Source organism: Furipterus horrens, unplaced genomic scaffold, assembly GCF_987537825.1.
Source record: "Furipterus horrens unplaced genomic scaffold, mFurHor1.1.pri manual_scaffold_5, whole genome shotgun sequence".
Taxonomy (NCBI): domain Eukaryota; kingdom Metazoa; phylum Chordata; class Mammalia; order Chiroptera; family Furipteridae; genus Furipterus; species Furipterus horrens.
In genome coordinates this window covers 170,855,362-170,861,729 of record NW_028327175.1, presented here as the reverse complement: position 1 = coordinate 170,861,729, position 6,368 = coordinate 170,855,362, and the positions used below count along the sequence as shown (strand labels likewise).

Below are 6,368 nucleotides of genomic sequence, written 5' to 3'. Positions count from 1 at the left end.
AAAAGACCTCCAGAGTAAAACAGAAGGAAACCAATGGAAAAAGAACATGAAATACCTCCCCACTCCCACCCCTGTGTGCATGCTGTCCCCCTTACACACACACATACAAGGTTGAGGAAGTACACCTACACACCATTTTTCTTATAAACTGTCAAAAGAAAAGGTAGAAAATCTGGGGTCTTCAGAATAGACACATATATTCACAATTCATTGAATATGTTCACACATACACTTTATCCCTTCAGAAAACTCAGGCTAGATTTGTTGAGAGAAGCCTCTGAATACCTACTAAGAATATGTGTTCTCAAAAACGACTATTTCAGTCAAAGGAGACAGAAGCAGCAAGTTACTGGTTCAACTGCCATTCTGGTTTGTAGCAGTTTCCCTCCTTTCCCTCTTCTCCCTGTCTCCCAATAGACAGTGTAGCCCATTTTTTTCCAAAACAGAGTAAGGAAGAGCATAAGGAATTTCTCTCTTAGACCTCACCCACAAATACACTAATTCCTAAATTTAAAAGAAAAAAAAAGTTGTTAAGTTGTCAAGGAATAGTACCCAGAGTAAAACCACAGGTCAGGGAAATGAAAAATTACCAGATGACTGAAAACTCAGGTATTACTGAAGAGTTAATGAGCATTCTTCCTTTTCTCCAAATGTTATGACTCAAAACAAATACACACTTAAGACAGCATAACCAGGCAGTTTTCAGAGAATAGCCTCGCATAGAATTTAAACTGGCAGACTAGGGGTTTGTCCTAAATAACCTTCACAGGTTGTACAAATTGTTCCCATATCCTGATCAACAGTCGGATCAAGGTGGTTCTTAGGATCTCCTTAGTATAAGAACAAGGTAGGGAGTAGGGACAGGAGGTCAATCAATCATCTAAAACATTTATAAATCTGTAGAAAAATATACACTTCCTATACAAATTAATAGAAAGCTCTCATGCTTGGGGTAAACTGGCCAATACTGGCAGCAATTGAGCAGAAGTTGAAGATGCCTCATTCAAAGTGTGACCTGTTTCAAACGGGCTGTAGGTTCTCATCCTTGAGTACAGAGAGCTCCTTCCCATTCCACCTATATTTTTTAGGCAGAGGGAGGGGAGATTAGGTTCACACCCCACTTTTGGGAAAGGAACAAAAGGAAATGCTTGACAGAGCTGAAAAAACTCCTCCTTCATAAGGACCCCAGAGGCAACAGTTCTACAAGACTCCCTTCATATTTCCCCCTAGTTCACTCACTCTCGGTGGTCACAGAATCAATTTTCTGTATATTGGAAAGGCAGGGGCAGGCGGTAATCATTTTAACCCTTGGCTGTGGATTGCCACCTTACTCTACCTCCCCCAATAGCTTCAAATTAACCCTCCCTGATCCCTGCCAGGGTCAGGGCTATTCTAAGTGTTACAGCTTCTTTCTACCAACACATCCATGAAATCATCATCCCACCGACCTCCAAGGCCCCGCAGGGACATAAAACTTCCCTCGGTGGTTTATTGTCAGTCAATTTGCATTTGCTTTTCTTTCTCTCCTTCCTGCGGGCAGGGAAAGGGCTCAAGGCGTTTGGGAAGGCCTTCCCTCCCTTCTTCCCCAGCTCCCATAAGAAGCCGGATCCCAACGCTGATCAGTAGGTCTGCGGGGAGGAGGCATCGCTCTCACGTTAACCCTTTGAAGGGAGTTGGAAGATGCGTTCTCATCTGGGACCCATTGAAGCAGGGCTCGTGGAGCTTGACAATCTCCCCCCATTCCACACATGAACTCAGAACAGACAGACCCATTTTCCTCCCTCGTGGCCAGTCTGAACTATCTCACTATGTGCTCTAAATCTGGAATGGGGTGGAGGCGGGGGATGTTAGAAGACAGGCAGAAAGGGGGAAAGACAGCAGGAAGAAAGAAGGAAACTCAGGAGTAAATCAGAGTTCAGCGTTTACTTACGAAATTTGGGGCTGGTGCTAGTTTCTGGCGTGGTGGTGGTATAGGAAGAAGACAAGGTGGTGGTAGAAGAGGAGGAGGAAGAGGAGGAGGAGGAGGAGGCAGCGACAGCATCCTGAAAGGGAGACAGGGTCCAGGAGGGAGTAGAATCATGAAGGTAGGAGGAGGTAGCGAATGCCGCAGTGGGCCAGGAGGGCATTGCCTGGGTACTGGGGGTTCCTGGCACCGGGTGTCGGGAGCCTGTCGTGCTGCTGCTGAAGAAAGGGACCGTGGTGGACAGGACCGTCGAGGGGGCTGCAGTGTTCCGTGCCGTAGTGGAGCGAGGGCTGGCCCAGATGGGCACTCGGTGCCCAGGGAAGCGGGTGGGCGCCCGGGTGATGGTGGTCAGGCGGGTGCTAATCCGGTTGGGCGTCCTGGAAGAGGCGGCGCCGCCGGAGGAGGAGGAGGTGGCTGGGGACGTTGTGGAAGTGGTCGTGGTGGTGGTCTCCATTGCCTTGGGGAAGGAGCTGGGCTTGGAAAGGAAGAAGGGGTCCTGGCCCATCCCCTTGGAGTCCACCAGGTCGGTGGGCACGTATTCCTTGACGGAGCCCACCAAGATCCATTTGAGGAGCATCAGGCTGAGCCCCAGGCCGATAAAGCCGATGAACAGAGGCACCACGCACAGCCACGTCTGCTGCCGGTTCCACACGATGCAGTCGCTACAGCGTAACTCCCGGGGGGGCTCGGCCGCCCCTTCGCCGCCGCCGCCGCCGCCGTCCGGGCCCCCGCCCGCCGCCGCCGCCGCCGCAGCCGCCGCGGTGCCCTCCTCGGCCGAGGCGGCGGCTGCCGAAGCGGCTCCAGGTGGCGAGGCAGCGGCCGCCCCTTCACTCATCCTAGGAGCCGGTCTTCACCTTCGCCCCCCCGAGGGCCGCGCCAGAGGCATGGGGCCGCGCCGGCCGGGCGCGGGCAAGGGCTCCGGCGGCGGCGGCGGCGGCGGCGGGCTCCGGCTCAGGCAGCGGCCGAGGCGGCCGCATGCAAATCGGCTCCCTGCCCCCACGCCCCTCCCCCCGAGAGGCGGGCGGCGGGCGGGGAGGAGAGGAGCGGGGGAGGGGACGCGGGCCGAGAGGGGGCGACGAGGAGCGCGGAAGAGGGGCGAAACGGCTCCCCGGTGCCGCAGACCGGTCAGGGAGATGCGGGGCGCGTCTGCAGCCCACCAAGCGGCCTCCTGCGCGTCGGGGCCCCGAGTCTGCTGAAGCTGCTGAGGCTGCTGCTGCTGCTGCTACCGCCGCCGCCCGCCGCTTGCATGCGCTCCAGCCTCGCCAGCATCCTCAGGGTGCCGCGCCCGGCCCGCTCCCCGGGGCGCCCGCCCGCGCCGCCGCTGGGCCTCCCGCCGCCCTCAGGGACCGACCTGCCCAGCAGTGGACTGCCGGACGCCGGAAAGCTGCATTCCAACACAGGGGTCGGCCTGGCCGCTGCAACCGCCGGACCTGGCGCGCCGCGAGTCCGGGCGGCGAGGTGCACCTGTTCTTCAGCCGGCCCGCAGCCAACCCTCGGCCAGCACTCTCTGGGAGAGACCAATCCGAGCGCAGCGCGGAGGGCGAGTGGCCGGGCTCGCCTCGCTCCCGCTGCCTGCGGCTCCGCGCCGTCGCCGCCACCGCCCGAGTCAAACTCTACGGAGCTGCGCAGTCGCTGCTGCGAGCCCGGAATCGGGGCGCACCGGGCGCACGGGGCTCCCGCGGCGGGTGGAACGGCACGCGCCGCGGAGGGAACCCAGCAAACCGCAGTGGACTCGAAAACGCTCCCCGGCGCCGCTGCCAGGTCGCGCTTGGGGAGATGAAGCGGGAAACCGCGTCAGGAATTCCGGGCGATGAGGACCCGGACAAGGCTGCCCTAGGCGGATTCTGGTTGTAGGGCGGGTGCGGTGTGGGTCGAGCCGCCTTGGACGCGCTGGGCTTCAGGCAGAGTAGCACCTCCCACCAACACCTAATGATGGTTTCTTAATGCGCAGGATAAATAAATGATCCAAGCAAACAACCGCTTGGACAGGTATGGCGAAAGCAGCCGTCGCCGGCGCGGCTGCCGTGGGGTCACAGACTAACGCCGCGGGGCAAGGGAGCAGGGGGCGTGGGAGCGTGGGAGCGTGTTTGCACTCCCCTGCCTGATGGCGGGTGCTGTTGGTATTGGAGAGCCACCTTGCCCTCAGAGTTCCTGAAAGAGATGCTGCTGTGCTGTTGGATCTAGCAGATATCCGCAAGGTGATTTATGATAACTTACCTTTTTTTAAAAGTATTGTGTAAATTAGATGCACACACAGGCACACGCGGCACAAGGCAACTGATTGTGAGAGGTAAAATTTAAAACGATTTGGGTTGGTATCCAGGAGTATGTTGTTGGTTTCTGCCCTTGGGTAGAGAGAAGCACTTGTGTACCACTCTCTCAGGTGCAGTATGGAAGTAAAGGAGTAACGAGCCAGCACCAGGATGGTTTATGCTGATGGAGCAAAGCATTGATTCTCTGTTCTCAGTTCTCCTCAGAGTTCCTGCTCTAAAGTGGAAACCGGAAAGAGATTTTTATTTACACGCTCCAAAATGACAGGTTGAGGATGGCAGCCTCCTAATATTCCCCGGCACTATGTAATTGGCGCAGACGATGGAACCAGCATTCTCTTATCCTGTAGTGATCTCCACAAATAAGTTTTTAAGGTATCCATTTTGTTCACAGGTTGAAAGCCAAACGGTACACTGAAACGACTGCAGAGAGCAGAGGATACATTGAACTGGAAACCCCTGGGATTTGGTACCTACTAAACTATTTTGTACAGACACGGTTAATAAATTACTTTTGATGGAAGTAATGTGGCTGTCACCTCCTTCAGCTATAACACTGAGACTTTTCCCATAGGGAAGCTTTGATTTTTAGTTTGATAGAACATGCCCTAATCCAGTAGTGCTGAATTATGATTCCAGCAATTGTTGCAAGTGAACAAAATACCACAAACCCTTGAATCTATATTCCTTCAGCTCTCCCAATTCCCTGCACAGTCTTCTTAAGTAAAAATTGACCTAGTCTCTCCCTAGCGTGGGTTCTGGGATGATTACTGGCCAGTCTTTTCTGTATAGCAAATAAAAGCTTTCACACAAAATGTGATATTATATAGTAGATGCTGTTGTCAGCTATATAAGACAGAAAATGACTTATCCAAAACAATCCTAGTACATTGCCCTCCCTCCCTCCCCATTATTCCTCTGGCCTCTTCCTTCTTCATTCCAAGCTTAAATAAATCCAGTATAAAAAAAGAGGTGTGCTGTAATGCTGCAGCTGGACATATGCTCCCCTGAAAATGCATTCACCCAGCATTCACCCCATGTTGTCTCCATGCTCTCCAATGCCTTACTCGTGTACCTTTCCAAATTTCCTCCACTTCTCATTTTGACTTGGCTTTAACAACTTATTCATGGTTCCTTGTTGAGCTCATTTTCTCCCAGAACCTTAGCTACCGCATTTTACTACCCACTAGCTGCTCTAACTGAACTTCATCACTAGAGGGAAAGAAAAAACAAAACAAAACCAGCCCGTTGCATTGGGGAACAGGTTGTACCAGCTCATCCAAGAAAGTTTGGTACAACTATCACTAATTTGCAGTTTTATTAGGAGGCACCCTGGTAGCAGGTGGTAAGCACTATAACTGAAATTGGATATGGAAGGTCTTCAGAGCTGAGGTCAAGGACAAATGATGGACACTCTTGCAGCTAATGAGCAGCCAGCTAGTCAGCCCCATGATAAGGAGTCACAGTCCAGTCACAGTCACTCAGAGCACCGAAGCAGCTGCAGAAAGAGCTTTACACTCAAATTTTGAAGACAGGGATTCAAGTTAGAACTCTACCCTCTATAATCAATATAGTCACTCTGGGCCTCTTTTCTCATCTATGAAATGATACTATAATACCTACAGTCTACACAATTCTATGAAGTCATGTAGCTAAATGGACTATTCACCTATAATACCTTTTAAACATCATTACCAAATACCTTTTTATAGAGATGGGTGTGGATTTTTCTAACAAATGAGCATGATACCTTAGCCTCTCCAGAGTTCCATATTTGCCTGAATACAATCACCTTCAGTATGTCTCCTCTCCTGTGTGATCCACTAATGATTTTGCTTATGATTTGTCCACAAACAACATTTCTATTGAGCTTCCATTTTTCCCTTCAATGGTACCAATATCTGCAGTCTGGGAGCCTCTGCCATCTCTGACTCTTTACTCCAAGTTCAATTAGTAGTCATCATTAGCAATACAATATGACTGCCCTGAGTTTCCTCAATTGTAAGTTATTGGGCAAAGCTCCATTTTTAGAACATCAAGGCTGATAGTAAACTTGGTTGTAAATACCTCTAATATGTCATCCCAAAATAGTCTCAGCCCAGTGGACATCTGGATTCATCTAGAGCTCTAGAGAA

The 6,368-nt window shown here is 51.9% G+C and overlaps 1 pseudogene; it reads right to left on the bottom strand.

The window, feature by feature from the left end:
- Positions 1 to 1,922: 1,922 nt before the first annotated feature.
- On the bottom strand, positions 1,923 to 2,798 carry LOC150010375 (pro-neuregulin-3, membrane-bound isoform pseudogene; annotated as a pseudogene).
- Positions 2,799 to 6,368: the final 3,570 nt, after the last annotated feature.